Consider the following 15,488-nt stretch of genomic DNA (forward strand, 5'->3'; position numbering starts at 1 on the left):
TCTTTCTTTTTTTTCTTTTCATCAAATTTTCCTGTCACTGTCCAGATTTTCAACTCCTATCGAATATCTTAAATTTGAATTTTATCTGAACTCATTTTATTTTTGTTTTCATCCAGTTTTTCTCTCAAACTACAAACTTTCAATTAAATTTTTACATTTTCTGTACTTATTTTATTTTTGTTTTCATCCAGTTTTGCTTCCACACCCCAAATTCTCAATTCCTTTCGAATACTTTCATTTCGTATTTTATCTATACATATGCATCTCTTCACTGCTCTACGCAATCTTATCTGTGCTCTTTGTATTTGTTTTTCTTTTCTCATTGAATACCCATGATACACTTTCATATAATAAGGATAGTATGCCAACATTTTTGCAAAATTTTACTCTTTTACCACTCTTTATGTTGTCATTTTAAGTTTTGGTAATAGTTCCACAGATATTTCTACATGTCTGCAACTTGATCCGCGTATCTTCTTCATATTCAGACGATACTTTACATCGAAGAGGGTTAACGTCTAGTGTTTGTCCACAAACTACCATCTTAGTTCTCACTTGACATTTTCCACAAAATACCATAACTTGCAGGATGACAGTTATTGAAGTATACGAAATAAGATCGTCATAACGTCTGAACGGTTTGCGTTACGACGTTCAAACTGCACAACTGGTAGTGGGGCAAGATGGGATTAGTTTGACTTGATTTAGCTACGAGGCCCACATTCATTTGGATGGGTTCGTCAATAAGTAAAACTGGAGAATTTGGGGGTCTGAGAATCCGCCTTTCGCTATCGAGAAGTCTCTTTATCCTCAATGGGTGACTGGGTGGTGTGAAGCGTCCCGTCACGGAATAATCGGACGATATTCCTTGATGACAAGGTGACTACCGAACGGTACGTGAAGGTTTTGGAAGATGACTTTGCCGGCCTGTGCTGCCGTGCGGTTCTAAGCGCTTCAGTCTGGAACCGTGCGACCGCTACGGTCGCAGGTTCGAATCCTGCCTCAGGCATGGATGTGTGTGATGTCCTTAGGTTAGTTAGGTTTAAGTAGTTCTAAGTTCTAGGGGACCTCAGCTGTTAAGTCCCATAGTGCTGAGAGCCACTTGAACCATTTCTTGAAGAAGTCTTCATTCCTGTTATCCAAAGTGATCCTGATATGTGGTTCATAGAATCAGGAGAGTGTTTGATGTCCTGGAGGTGCACTCTGGGACCGCATTCTGGCTCTGGGGTACACAGAAGCCACCCGCATTGGCCTCGATTGGCCGCCATATTCTCCGAATGTGAACACATGCGACTCCTTTTTCTTGGTCTATGTTAAAGAGAAGGTGTACAGCAATAACCCCAAAACCATTTCTGAGCTGAAAAGACCCTTTAAGGAGTCATCGACAGCATCGATGTTCCAGCACTCCAGCCGCTGATGCAGAATTTCGCTATTCGTCTGCGCAACATCATCGCCGATGACGACAGACATATCTAAGATTTCATAACCTAAGTCCGGATATTTGTAGCGACGTTTACATGTTGAATAATATGTGTGCATGGCGTAGTTCGTAACCAATTTACCTTTTTTATTCGTATAGCTCAATAATTGCCACCCTGAAGATTTGCCAGAAGATCTTTTCATATTATATTTTGTATATAGTTTATTTAGTTCATGAAATCCTTCTCGCAAACCCTCTTCTCTTCAAAAAATTAGTGTATGGTCATCAGCATACAGAAGAGATTTTTTACTTATTGAATTGCTTAATTCCACCCCAGTGTTCATCTTTGCATTCCATCTGCGAGTTGCATCGTCAATGTAAACACTGAACAGCGTAGAGGGTGTGTTACAGCCATGTCTCACTCCTTTTCTGATTTGTATCGTTTCTTTATATTTGCCTCTTATACCTCAGATTAACGTCTTTTTTTCTTATTCGTTTTTGTTTGGAAACTTTCTGACGCATTAGAACCGAGTGCTCGACAAAGAACAGAACCTGGTCTCTTAGCATTTTACATATCGTTGCTCTTCTGACTGAGCTACATTCACGAGTCACCTTCACAGTTTCACCTTCCAAACTAGACAGAATAATCTTCCTTCCAGGAATTCCAGTCCAGCCAAGTATGGGGGAAAATTTCTGCTCGGATTGAAAAGTAGGAGAGAGGTAATAACGGAAGAAACGCTGTGACGGCGGGTGATGGAGGTAACTGTGTCGGTATAGCACTTGTCCTCGAAAGGCAGGTTTGAACCAGGTCTGACAAACCGTTTTGATCTGCCAGAAAGTTTAAACAGAGCTGCAGCAGGGAGACCATTCTTAGCTACCTGATCCTACTCCCAGCAGATTTTCTGTCACGGCCGCACTTCTGGTCGAAAGACGACTTCGCCACCTGTTGTGAAACCAAACAGTGACGTTATAGCATTGTACGCTGAATCATCTGTGCTAAAGGTTAAGCTAACAATGGTAAAATACACTTTGAACGTTGAAATACTGAAGTAAAAAGAGGGGAGGGCAGTCAGAAGTAAGAAGTACCATAGCATTAGCTATTGATTGGCTGGGATACGTAACTTTGAAATGGAAACTAAAGAGTGAAGGATATTTGTAGTTTAATTTAGTGTAATAATTACTGTAGATAATACAGGTCCCGACTCAGAAAGCTGTTATTTTTATGTGAAAACCCTCGAGGACGCAATTAAGGATATTCTATGACACTGGTGCCATCAGGTCAGCAGAACACTTCACACCACCAAGAAGGCATTTGTCTGAATGCAACAAAGACACTGTCGATTGCCTTCACATGTTGCAAATCTTTCTCTTATACCAGCTTTAGTTCGGCCTGTAGCACCCACGTCTGCTGTGTATGCGGTCAAATAGCTAAACATCACACTACGGCTATTTTCAGGAGATGTAATGAAATGCACTGGCGCCAACCTTACAAAACCTACCTTTACTGTTCGTCGACAATTTCGGTCGGCATACATATCCAACAGTAACTGCTTAATGCTTCCTCGAATACCCATGATTTTTACAAGACCTTTTTTAGGAAGTATTTCGTCGTTCTTAGCAAACTATTCCACTACCCTTCCCTCCAAGCTCCTGATCCTGCAAAGAATCTGTGTGACATATTGATGTCTTTGCCTTCTCAGAAATGAGAGAGATTACTTCAGCTCTGTATTTGCTGCATGAAACTTTCCTTTAGGTGTCAGAATACCAGATATTTGGCAGCCTTCTTCTGGCAGCATATCTGTGGAATCCCATATCAAACTTGTCTTTGTTCGTATTTGTTGCTACTATCTCAAGGTGAAGAGCTATTTTTGCACGAGGGTTTCGCAGAAACCTTTCTTTTCTCTACCAAAAACAATACTAGAAATGCGAAACGTTACGTATGTATTATTTGAAACCTCCTCAGTGGGAGAGCCAAGATTCCGTCACTTCCGACAGATAACATAGCTGCAGAACAGTTTCAAAGTGGCGTCTATAGGTGATGTACGTTACAAGCAAAGTGCCGTCATTGAGTTTCTCAGTGCAGAGAAAGAAACTATGAGGAATAATCACAAACGCTTGTGCAATGTCTATGGAGCATCTTCTGTCTAGAAAAGTACAGTTAGTCGCTGGGCACGGTGGGTGAGGTCATCAGAAGGCTATTCTGCGGAGTTCCACGATTTGAAGCTGTCGGGGAGACCATCCACGGCTGTCACACCTGACACACTTGACCCATCCCTTAGGAATTCCACTTTTTTGGACGATAAAAGGATCCCATTTGTGGAACACGTTTTGAGGACGATGAGGAGGCGATTCACACAGTGAAGCAGTGGCTCCGCCACCATGACATGGACTGGTACCGACAGGGCGCACTCGCCCTTGTTTCGCGGTGGAGGAAGCCATAGAACGAGTAGGGATCACGTGCAAAACTAGGGTGTGTAGATAAAGAACCATTCTTTGATGTCTCTAATTATCATTACGTTCAATAAAGAATTGTTGAAGAAAAAATATGCGACGCATTACTTTCTGGGAAAGCCTCGTAGAACACTAATACTTCTGTGGCAGTTTTGCAGCCTTGATAAAGAATGGACTTTCACATAAATCTGGTTGAAATGAAGACATTAAAATCCATCCGTGAACATTCATGACAATATTTCACTTAGAAATCCATAATCCACTGGCTAACAGCGCAACGTAGTTCTTAGTTTCTGAAAGATTTCGCTTCACAAATCAGTAGTAAGCTTGGACGACAGTCGTCTCAGTCGACTGGACACTTCTTTCGTGCCGTCAACTCCGCATTGTCGACGTATCGTCCACGCCACGTAAGAATATGTTGTGGCCTGCAATTTTTGACTTTGCGAGGTAGGAAAAGATATTATCCAGGAATGGTTTCGTTCTGGACCTAGAGTAAGAGAAGCAGTCATCGTGACTGTAAAGATGGAATGTAAATTTGAATTTTTGACTTTGCGAGGTAGGAAACGATATTATCGAGGAATGATTTCGTTCTGGACCTAGAGCATGAGAAGCTGTCATCGTGACTGTAACTATGGAATGCAAATTCGCCATTAAGTAGATCTGCTTCTCATATTATCTATGCCACTATGTTCAATGTTTTCAACAAAGCGCGATAATCATGCGCGTGCAGTAACTGGCAAAGTTTTATGGTATGCCTTTAGTGTTTCTGCATGGGATTTGCCAGAGGTTTCGTGCTTGAGGCCAAATGTCAGGCGCTTCAATGAGCACATGGGGCCGCCTATGACCGTAATACGGAAGGCTGCACATCTGTCCGTTGACATCCTACTAGAAACCGCATCTGTGGGACTAGTCTCAGTGTGAGGCTGTTTTACTGAGGAATCACACTCTTTTGAATTTAATTTAAAAACTTACGTTCAAAGTAGTCAATACCTGATGCTTGGAGCATACGGGACAACGGGACGTCTCCTGAAAATGATCTACCGTGAATCGGTAGGAGACGAGGAACCTCCTCGCGGCGGGGAGTGGCCGCGATGTTAGAGGCGCCATGTCACTGACTGCGCGGCCCCTCCCGTCGGAGGACGGAGTTCTCCCTCGGGCATGGGTGTGTCTGTTGTTCTGACCATAAGTTGGTCTAAGTTATTTTAAATAGTGTGTCAGTCTGGGGACCAATAACCTCGGCATTGGGGCTCCTTAGGAAATGACGCAGACACACAAACTTAACAGGAAATCACGGAACAACTGAATGTGATGCAGAAGTCTGTTTCTTTTAGGTTGAAAGCTATGGTAAAGGCACAGAAAGTGGGAAAATGGGCTCCGCATGACCCGATGAAAATCGAAAGATCACTTGTAAATTGCTGCTCGCCAGGAACCAAACAAAGTCGTTTGTGCATCGAATAGTGGATATATTTTGAAAATCCTGCGCGTCGTAAATCATGGATGAATCTAGGCAAACCATTGACATCCACTTGGAAAGAAGACAATTATCTGTGTTTGGTGGGATCCGAAAGGTGTCACCTGCTATGAGCTGCTGAAATCTCGTGGCTCTGTTAACACCGATCGCTACCAACAGAAAATGATCGATTTAAATCGAGCATTACGTGAGAAACGATTGGAATATGGAAAAGGGCAACACACTCACATTGCTCCATGTTAACGCGCCATCAGACACAGCAAAACGGGCCAGGTAGACGATCAAGGCGTTCAGCTGTGAAATGCTGTGGCTTGTAGCTTATTCTCCAGACTTGGCTCCGTCCGGCTCTAGTTTAAGTAGTGTGAAAGTCAAGGGGCCGATGACCTCAGCAGATTGGTCCCTCAGCAATTCACACACATTCGAACACATTGGCGGAACCACTAAGTACGCTACAGTTGGAAATAAAATCCTCCCTCAGCAGCCCATAAATTGACCAGGATGGTCGTCCGGCAACTATATTTGCTGCTAGTCGTACTGCTAATGTACCGGGTCGAATAACATTCCTAATTGTTTCAATGAGTACTGTAAATGATATTGGTACAGGAAGCACTGACGTCGAGTGACTACTAAACCTGAAGATGACATTACACTTGACAACGATCCAGATCCATACATTTTGTAATGTATTCAAAGAGAGAAGAGAGTAAAACGAAATCAGGAACAATAATTCATAAACTAATACAATGAAAGACACCTCTTCTAGTTCTTAATGTCAATCAGGTTCCGTTGTCCTGAAAGGACATCACTCAAATGACCAGTGAGAGACAACCTCATCCTAAAGGATGATGCATATCTAAGAGGAAGAGAGCTCCCATAACCCAAAGAAGACAAGGAAAAGAGCTGATAAAATTTCTTAAAATGACTTCTGTAACTATTGCTAGACGGCCTGTGCAACTGATCGTTTTCGAGATTGCGAGGGTTTGAACGATGCTAAGAATACAATGTTTAATTGATCTCTGAATTCTGTTATCTTCAGAATAAGAAATTATTATCTAACCTGAAGGTGGAAGGGGAGAAAGGAAAGGAAGGGGAAGGAATTATTGATGTCAGCTGCACAAGGACTTAATGTCTGCATTTATGTGAAAACAGGGGCGACCGGTGAAAATGTGTACCGGAGCAAGACTAGAGCCTAGGATCTACTGTTTAGTAAGCCATCCGGACGCAGTGATTATTACATCTGCGCCGACTATCTAGACACGCGTACCGGCCGACCCAAATTCACAAAGAGCGCCAACTATGCGCAGTGCCCGATCCTGTTGTCCTTGCTCGCTACTTCGATATTCCCGCAGGAGGTCAAACATAATTGTGCATCTTCAATGAAGGTGATGCATTCATGGCCCAACGAAGCAAATCAGTTATATAAATGTATGGTCTTCCGGACATGTGCCACCAGAGATCATATCCGGTAGTCGGTGCAACTTCGTCCTTGTACACACCATTGACGGATGTGTGTAAATGATACGATCTGTAATTATCTGTGAGAGGTAGAACAGCGAGCAGAGTGCATTAGTGCTGCTCGTGCCTCGCCTTGTTGTCAGACTTGATAGGGTACATAAGTGACGACATATGTTGAGTCGTCACTGTGAGTGACAAGAAAATACCGCGTAATCGTATGAGATAGCGTTACGAGACTCTGTGACAGATTTCGAAAGCTTACTGTGGGCCAGCATATGGCCGGCTGCTCAAATCGTGCAATATCCAAACATTTGAAGAGTTGGGGCTTGACAGTAGCCCGATGTAGAGCTTTGTTGAAACGTGAGGGCAAGCAAAGTCGTCATCGAGGGTACTGTCGACCACGTCTGACCATCACTGGGGATAGTCACACACCAAGCACTTTGTAACCTCTTCATATCCGCGTCTTTCATCTAAGGAAAGGTAATGGACTGCTTGTAACATCCTGTCTCGCCACACATCACTGGTCAGGCATTAGTAACAAGTGCTATCCCATGCCTAGGTTTCCACTGGCAAAAGCCGGCCGTTGTGCGCCGAGCGATTATAGGCGCTTCAGTCTGGAACCGCGCGACCACTACCGTCGCAGGTTCGAATCCTGCCTCGGGCATGGATGTGGTCGATGTCCTTAGGATAGTTATGTTTATGTAGTTCTAAGTTCTAGGGGACTGATGACCTCAGATGTTAGGTACCATTGTGCTAAGAACCATTTTGAACCGCTAGTAAAATCTTCTGCATCTGTAATTGTTCCGTGAGTGTGAAGTCTGGGCTTTTGATGGACGGAGCCATGAGGACTTCAAAAGCATACTAGCACTGGAAAAAGGGCATTTCTGACCAAGAGACTTTTGACGGGTGGAGCGAGGAGGACATCAAAAGCAGACTAGCACCTGAAAAGGGGTATTTCTGACCAAGAGAAGTTTACTAGTATCAAAGATAGGCCTTAATTTGAGGAAAAAATTTCTGAGAATGTGCGTTTGGAGCACGGCACTGTATGGTGGCGAAACATGGTCTATGGCAAAGCCAGAACAGAAGAGAATCAGGAGGACTGAAAAAGCAAGGAATGACGAGGTTCTGCGCAATACAAGAGAGGAATGAAATATGTGGAAAACACTGACAAGGAGAAGGGACAGGATGATAGGACACCAGTTAAGACATCAGGGAATGTCTTCCATGGTACTACGGGTTGCTGCAAGGCGTAAGAACTGTAGAGGAAGGGAAAGACTGAAATTCATGCAGAAAGTAGTTGAGGAAATAGGCTACAAGTGCTTCTCTGAGAGGAAGATGTTGGCGGACCGCATTAAACCAGTCAGAAAACTGTTGACTGAGTAAATAAATAAATAAAGAGTAACAAATAAATAAAAGTTGGATTACTCCTGGCATCGTGATGTGGTGTGGCACCATATGTGGCTTTAGGTGACGGCTGCTAGTGATCGAAGGACCTCTTACTGGCAATGGTATGTCATGGACATCCTAATGTGTCACGTCTCAGGGTGTCCATTTCCTACAGATCTGTCGCTAATAGATGTGTGGAAGCAACGCAGACGTCAACTCTGTCTTCGTGGCAAGGAGAAATGACAACGGTACCGGCGAGCTTGCTTCAGGAACCCAATCAGTGCGTACACCCAGCCAGAGTGTGTGCCACGTCATACTGGTCATACTGATAAATGGCAAGACTCTGAAAAGTTCTATGTATATTTGACTCGATTTTGTAATCACTCTCACCCCATGAAGTTTCCTTATTAGTGCATCATTTTCATTATCAGGCAGTATATTTCTACACCAAATCACTTCTTTCAAATTGTGTGCAGCTACATCATCGGCTCATGGTTTCCAGAGCGACTTCCGCACACGTGCGCGGGTCGTTATCTGCTGATGCAAACGCCCTATCGTGATCGCGCACGCGCTGCCTTCTGAAAGCCTCATCAGGGAAGCGGATTCGCTGTCCGCATTACAAATCGCGGCCGTGGGCTGGAGTGATGTGCGGTTTGTGGACAGCCATTTAGTTGCTGACGACCGCGCATGATGGCGACCCAGAGCCGCCCGCAAATGGCCTTCCACGCTGACAGCTACAATAACTATGTCGTCACGGTGTTCTATTCAATCCCGTTTTGAATCATTTGTCCTAACGAAATCAATAAAGTAATGTAGTAAATCTCAGCGCCGGTCAACTGATATTGTAACTCGTCTGTCGTCTGATGGCGTTGCAACCAGTAACTTCACTGCTTAAATCATATGAACATTGCTGTGAATTGATAACATACGTAAGCAAACAAACAGCGATCTGACACATTCACTTGGAAATAACATATATACGGTACGTTAGTTTAAAGTCGTTAAACCAGTAAAGAATAGTGACCAGAGCAGAAATATAATATGTGAGGATAATATCCAGCGAAATTTCCCAACTTACGATTTCAGTACAGTTTAACGAAGCAAATGTCAACACAGCAGCACTGGTTGTACAGCTCAAAATTTCCAACTCAAGATTTCAATAAAGATCATTAAAAGTCATACCAATTGGTGTAGAAGGTATTTCACCTAGTTTCTTGCAGGAAATTATTATTGTTATTATTATTAGTATTACTATATTATTATTATTATTAAGAAGGGAATAATTATTGCAATGATCAGTTAAGAACAACATATCAGTTGTTGTAGAAACTATTTCACTGAGTTTCGTTTTATTATTATTATAATTGAAAAAGGTATAATTATTGCAAAGATCAATTAATAACAACATTTTGTGGTTTTTTCGGCAAGCCTCACTTTTCAGGGGATCATCCTAGCGTACACTGCTCCATTAATTCACTGATGTTGCCCTTCCAAGGATACAGTTGATGTACTTATCAGTGACGGAGCAGTTATGAGACAGGTAGAAAAAGTATATTGGTCAGTACATAAGTAACACATAAAATACAACAAATCAAGAAAGCAATGAAATAAATTAGGTAAGGTTCCGCGTTCTGGCCACAGGTGGGCCAGCCGGACCCAATCGATCGCCATGCCGTCCTCGGGCAAAGCATGGGCGTATAGTCAGCACACCACTGTCCCAGACGTTGTGGGGTTTCTTGACCCTGGAACCGTTTCTTTTCAGCACGTTGTGTAGCTCCCCGCTTGGCCTTTTGTAGCTGAGTGCACCCTGCAGCAGTCTTCCCGCCAATGTAAGATCCCTGTCAGTACGGGGCATCGAACCCTGGTCCTCAGCATGGCAGCATGCAGGTTAAACATTCCGCTACGGAGGTGGGCAGAAAAGTTATGCGCAGTATGAATTATTTTTACTGGGAGATGAACGTTTTTAACAGCAACAAGAAGGGACTTGCTAATGGTTGAATTTGTCTTATGCTATGCACAAGATCTAATTTTAAATGCTGACGTCAAAAGAATGCTAATAGCAGTGGAAATCGATCATTTACAAAGGAGCGCACAAATAAGAGGAATCGAGAAAAGAAACTAATGATGAAGTAAGAAGCAGAATGAAGGCAAACGAAAAAGTAATACTACTGAAAAAAAATCACTGAAGTAGTAAAGGCATTTGTTGAGCATTTCATAACCTCGATGGAACAAGGAAATATGTGAATGAAAACAAGCTGGTAGGCGTAAATGCAAAATTAATATGTAGGTAAATAAAACACATAAAAAGTGTTGTCCATGAACTTCTTAGCAGAGTTCAGCTTTAAATAAAAGCTCCAAAATAACAGCCTACACCCATAAGAAATATGTAGGATAACTGGAAACGTAGTCTCGTCAAAGAAGCAATGAGTGTAATTTTGACATTTAAATTCAATATCGCCTTTTGTTTCACCACAAACATCAGGGAAACAAGACACTCCTCCCACTTGTCTCTGACGCGAAAGTTTTGCAGCACTTGTGTTCATTTTAACTGAAGACATTAAAATATCTCAAGAAAACTACACGTCGGATCAAAAACAGCTATAATTCTAATTCTTTTATCTCTGAGAGGGACATAAAGAAGAACACACTCGACCCACCACCCCATCCGTGCGTGGGTGTTAGGGGGAAACTCCGAAATCTTCAAAGGGAATCCCGTTTTTTTTATAGTAGATTACGATTCTGCGGCCAAATATTAAAACATTTTTTTCTGAAGCATTTTCTTTGTTTCATCAGAGATGGCGCTGTAGTCGGAGGTATAGAAATGGATACACAAACGTAATTTACGATGTGCTACTCAATGGCCCACAAATATCCAATGGCACTTGGGATCCCACCTCCATGCTCCGAGCGTAGGACGGGGCAGGATTTTATAACTTGTAATTGTAAACTCCATTCGCATCGCTGTATTCCTCCAACATGTCAAACAGGCGACTATTCGACGTGCTACCGCGGCCGTGTGGCGAACTACGACGTATCATGACAGGCAGTACATTGCGACCAGAACTCACGGATCGTGCAGGCGTGGAACAAGCAGCGGTTCTAAACATTACAATATTAGAGCAGTGTTTGTTGCGTGCACACCTATCTATCATTTGGAGAACAGACGTGCAAGTGGACGATGAATGCGGCAGCCACAGAAAAAAATGCTGAAATCTTGATTTAGGAGAAGGTATGACAAAGGTAGAGGTTGCTGTTGCCTTGCGTGGTGAGCGTTTTCCACAAAAAGCTCGCTGCGGTTCGTCTTCTAGAAGTTTGTGAACCTCTTCATGTCTGATGGCAACGTAGTAGCCGGCAAGGGGAAGCGAAGCAAACGTGTCACAGGAGAAGCTAATGAAATATCTGTACTAGCGGCAGTGGCCGGCAACCGCACCGCAATTCCGGTATGTCCGTAGGTAGTATTGTTACAATCTGCACCGTCGTATCATCCACATGGCGTGTCACTGCATCAAGAACGTCATGGCACCGATGGCCATATCCGGATGGTGATTTGTAAATGGGCTCGTCAAGAACTGGGAACGACCCCGAAGATCACTGCAGAGGTACTACTTTCCGCTGAATCTAGATTCACTAACGATGGTAGCGGGAACCAGCATACCATTTATTAGTGGAGTGTAGATTATCCCTATTGGTGACGGCAAGCTAACCATCAACGTCCTTGGTCTGTTAAAGTATGATGCGGCATCACGCAGAGCAAACTCACAGGTCCAGATTTTATCGATAGCACGTTAAATTGAACAGAAACTACGGGTACTACAAGCAGGATGTTGCCTTGTACGTTCGACAACGTATGTGGTTGCAGCATAACGGTTGCCCAGCGCATTACGCAAGTGAAGCACGAGAGTTATTAGACGGTAATTACACTGGTCGGTGGATCATTAGAAGTGGAACTGTTAATTGGTACACTAGGTAGTCGGATTTCTTTCTGTGGAAATATTTAAAAGATAAGGTGTATCATAAAGTGCCAACAGGCCGTGAAGACATAGTCGACCTCATCAGAAACGCCTGTGCTGACGTTCCCGCAGACATGGTGTCATGTGTACGGTCATTTGAAATGCGGCTCACTAACTGTACTGACATTGGCCGTACTACGTTCGAACACTTTCTCTGTCTGGAGAAGTAGAGTGGCGTTCGCGCAGAGCCGCGGCCACAGTGGAGTGTTCAGTAGTTCCCTGTTCGATTTTGCGGAGGAATAGAACGTTGCGAATGGGGTTTCCCATTAAAAGTTATGAATTACTGGCCACTCTTACCCTCGCAGAATGGAGGTGACATTGAATATTCAAAGACCATCGAGTAGCATTTCGTAAATTACTGTAGTGTTCCTGTTTCTAACGTTTAAATTTACATTGTAAATGAAATGTACACTCAAATGTGTCCGTTCTTAGTTGCGAATTTGTCGATTACAGCGGCATCTACCACAAATGAAAATCAATAGTGTGAATAAACCGTACGTACATCTGGCATGCCCAAGGAAGTGTTATAGGCCCTCTGCTGTTCCTGATCCACATAAACGGTCTAGGAGACAACCGGAGTATCACTGTTTGACTCTTTGCAGATGATGCTGTCATTTACCGTCTCAAAAAATAAAGTCATCAGTTGATGTCAAAAAATTGCAAAACGATTTAGACAGAATGTCTGTATAGTGCGAAAAGTGGCAAATAATGAAAAGTGTGCACATGAGTACTGAAATGAATCTGCTCAATTTTGGTTACACGATGAATAACGTAAATCTAAAAGATCAGGTAAATCTAAAGGCTGAAAGTCAACCAAGTACTTACATATTACAATTACGAATACCTAAGCTGGAACGATCGAGTAGATAATGTTGGTAGTAAAGCAAACGAAAGACTACTATTTATTTGCAGAGCACTTAGAAAATGCAACATAGCTGCTAAAGAGACTGCCTACACCACGCTTCTGCGTCCTGTTTTGGACTACTGCTGTGCCGAGTGGAATCCATATTAGATAGGATTGACAGAGAATATAGAGAAAGTTTAAACAAGGGTAATTCGTTTTGTACTAGAGCGAAATAGTGTAAAGAAAGCCTAGGGCGACGATTAAAAGAATTTTTCTTTATCGCAGGATCTTCTCATGAAATTTCAATCTCCAACTTTCTCCGAAGATGTAAACGCAGGCTTCCGCGGCTGTTATCACAGTCAATAAAATTCTTCTGGGGTTGAGGCCGCATTGCCATCTGTAAAATTCCGACGTTTCGGCGACTGCTGCAAGGCGCCTTCCTCAGGGTGTATTGCTACAGTTAGCAGCAAGGCGCCTTGCACCAGTGCACGAAACATCGGAATTTTACAGATGACTATGCGGACTCAACCCCAGAAGAATTTTATTGACTGTTTTTCCTCAGAGTGTGAAAATATTTTGTTGGCATCCACTTACGTAGGGTGGAATGATCATTATTACAAAATAAGAGACATCAGAGCTCGCGCGGAATGATTTAAGTGTTTGTTGTTCGCGTGCGTTGTTCGAGAGTGGAACGGTAGATAAATAGTTTGGAGGTGGTTCGGTGAATCCTCGGCCAGGTATTTAATTGTACATTTGAGAGTAATCATGTAGATGTAGATGGTTTTTGGCGAAGAAGCCGAATATACGATAAAAATGAGGTGTTCTAGTTTGAAAATACAAAGTTGACCCAACACACGCGGGAGGAATCAGGAGGCCAGTTCCGGCAGTGTCAGTTGTCTTCACTAACATTAACGTTTCATCTGCGACAGCTTTTTCATACCATGCGTCCTTTTCGAATCACAAGATACGCACTATATATACTGTTCAATCACATTACTGCAGCCGGCCTCAGTGGCCGAGCGTTTCTAGACGCTTCAGTCTGGAACCGCGCCACCGCTACGGTCGCCGGTTCGACCGGATGTGCGTGATGTCCTTACGTTAGTTAGGTTTAGGTAGTTCTAGGGGACTGATAGCCTCAGATGTTAAGTTCCATAGTGCTCAGAGCCATTTGAACCATTTGAACATTACTGCAAACACATGTAAAACACCTGATTGCTGCGAGACGTGCAGAAAGATTCAGTGGTCTAGTAGGTACCGACAAGGATTTAGAACTATGGCGTGCTCAGCTGCTTCTGGTTTCGCAGTTGAAAAACCATGGCGCAAACAGCCCTTTCAATGTGGTCCCACAGATCCTCGATTGGGTTTAAATTCGGGGAGCTTAGTGGCCAGGGCAGTACGATAAAATCATCCTGCTGCTCTTCGAACTACGCACGTACAGTGCAAGGTGTTTGACTCGTTGCACAGTCCTGGTAGTAGATACCATCGTATTGAGGAAAACGAAGTGTATGCCGGGGTGACCGTGGTCCTCAGCGATTGATGCCTACTTGTATCGATCCACTGTACGTTCCAGAACGACAGGATGACCGAGGGATTCGTACGTAAACATTTCCCAGATCATAACGCTCCTCCCTCCAGCCTGGACGCTTCCGGCCTTTGTTGCCGTTATTTGTTTCATTCGTTGGACCTCGTGCACTCCAATGGGTAACTGCCATCTGAAAAGTCCACCTGTCGCCACTCAGTAGTCCAGTTGCTGTTTTGGCATGCAGGTTCCAGCCATCGCAGCCGATGAACAGCCGTCAGTATGAATGCGTGAACCAGGTGCCTGCCGTGGAGGCCCTTGCGCAGCAGCATTCGTCTTGGAAGACACCTAGTTCATCTGAACGATAGAGTTCCCATCAGTTCCACCTCTATTAGCCTGAACATACCTTCGCAGCGGTCGTTCACGTCTGCCTTGGTGCGCCACAGTTGCCTCGGTGCCGATTTTGCCATTCGTGGGATGCTTCAACCACGGCTGCACGCCAGCAAACTTTCGACAGTGGCTTTTCTCAGTCGTGTGACTTGGGCCTACAGTCGGGATGACCGTTCGCCGGGTGCAAATCTTTCAATCTGACGCCACTTCGGGGCCTTGCGCGTAAATGGGGATGAAATGATGATGAGTAGGACAACACAACGCCCAGTCCCTGAGCGGAGAAAATCTCCGACCCAGCCGGGAATCGAACCCGGGCCCTTAGGACTGACATTCTGTCGCTCTGACCACTCAGTTACCGGGGGCGGACGCTTTTTTCAGAGTTCCCCCCCCCCCCCCCCACACACACACACACACAAACCTCACTCCCCTCCCCCTCCCCGACATGATTCCGAAATTACGTTAGTGCCTCCTATTGCAATGCAAAAGTTTTAAATTTGGCTCGAAGTTGTCAACAACCTTCCGCTATCACAGTGGTGAAGCTT

The 15,488-nt window shown here is 43.9% G+C and overlaps 1 protein-coding gene across 1 annotated transcript in view; it reads left to right on the plus strand.

Annotated features, from left to right (window-relative positions):
- LOC126278521 (uncharacterized) overlaps positions 1-15,488 on the plus strand; it is a 351,012-nt gene that overhangs the window by 129,800 nt on the left and 205,724 nt on the right. The gene's annotated exons all lie outside the window — the stretch shown is intronic.

The sequence above is a fragment of the Schistocerca gregaria genome, chromosome 6 (assembly GCF_023897955.1).
Source record: "Schistocerca gregaria isolate iqSchGreg1 chromosome 6, iqSchGreg1.2, whole genome shotgun sequence".
NCBI classification, from domain to species: domain Eukaryota; kingdom Metazoa; phylum Arthropoda; class Insecta; order Orthoptera; family Acrididae; genus Schistocerca; species Schistocerca gregaria.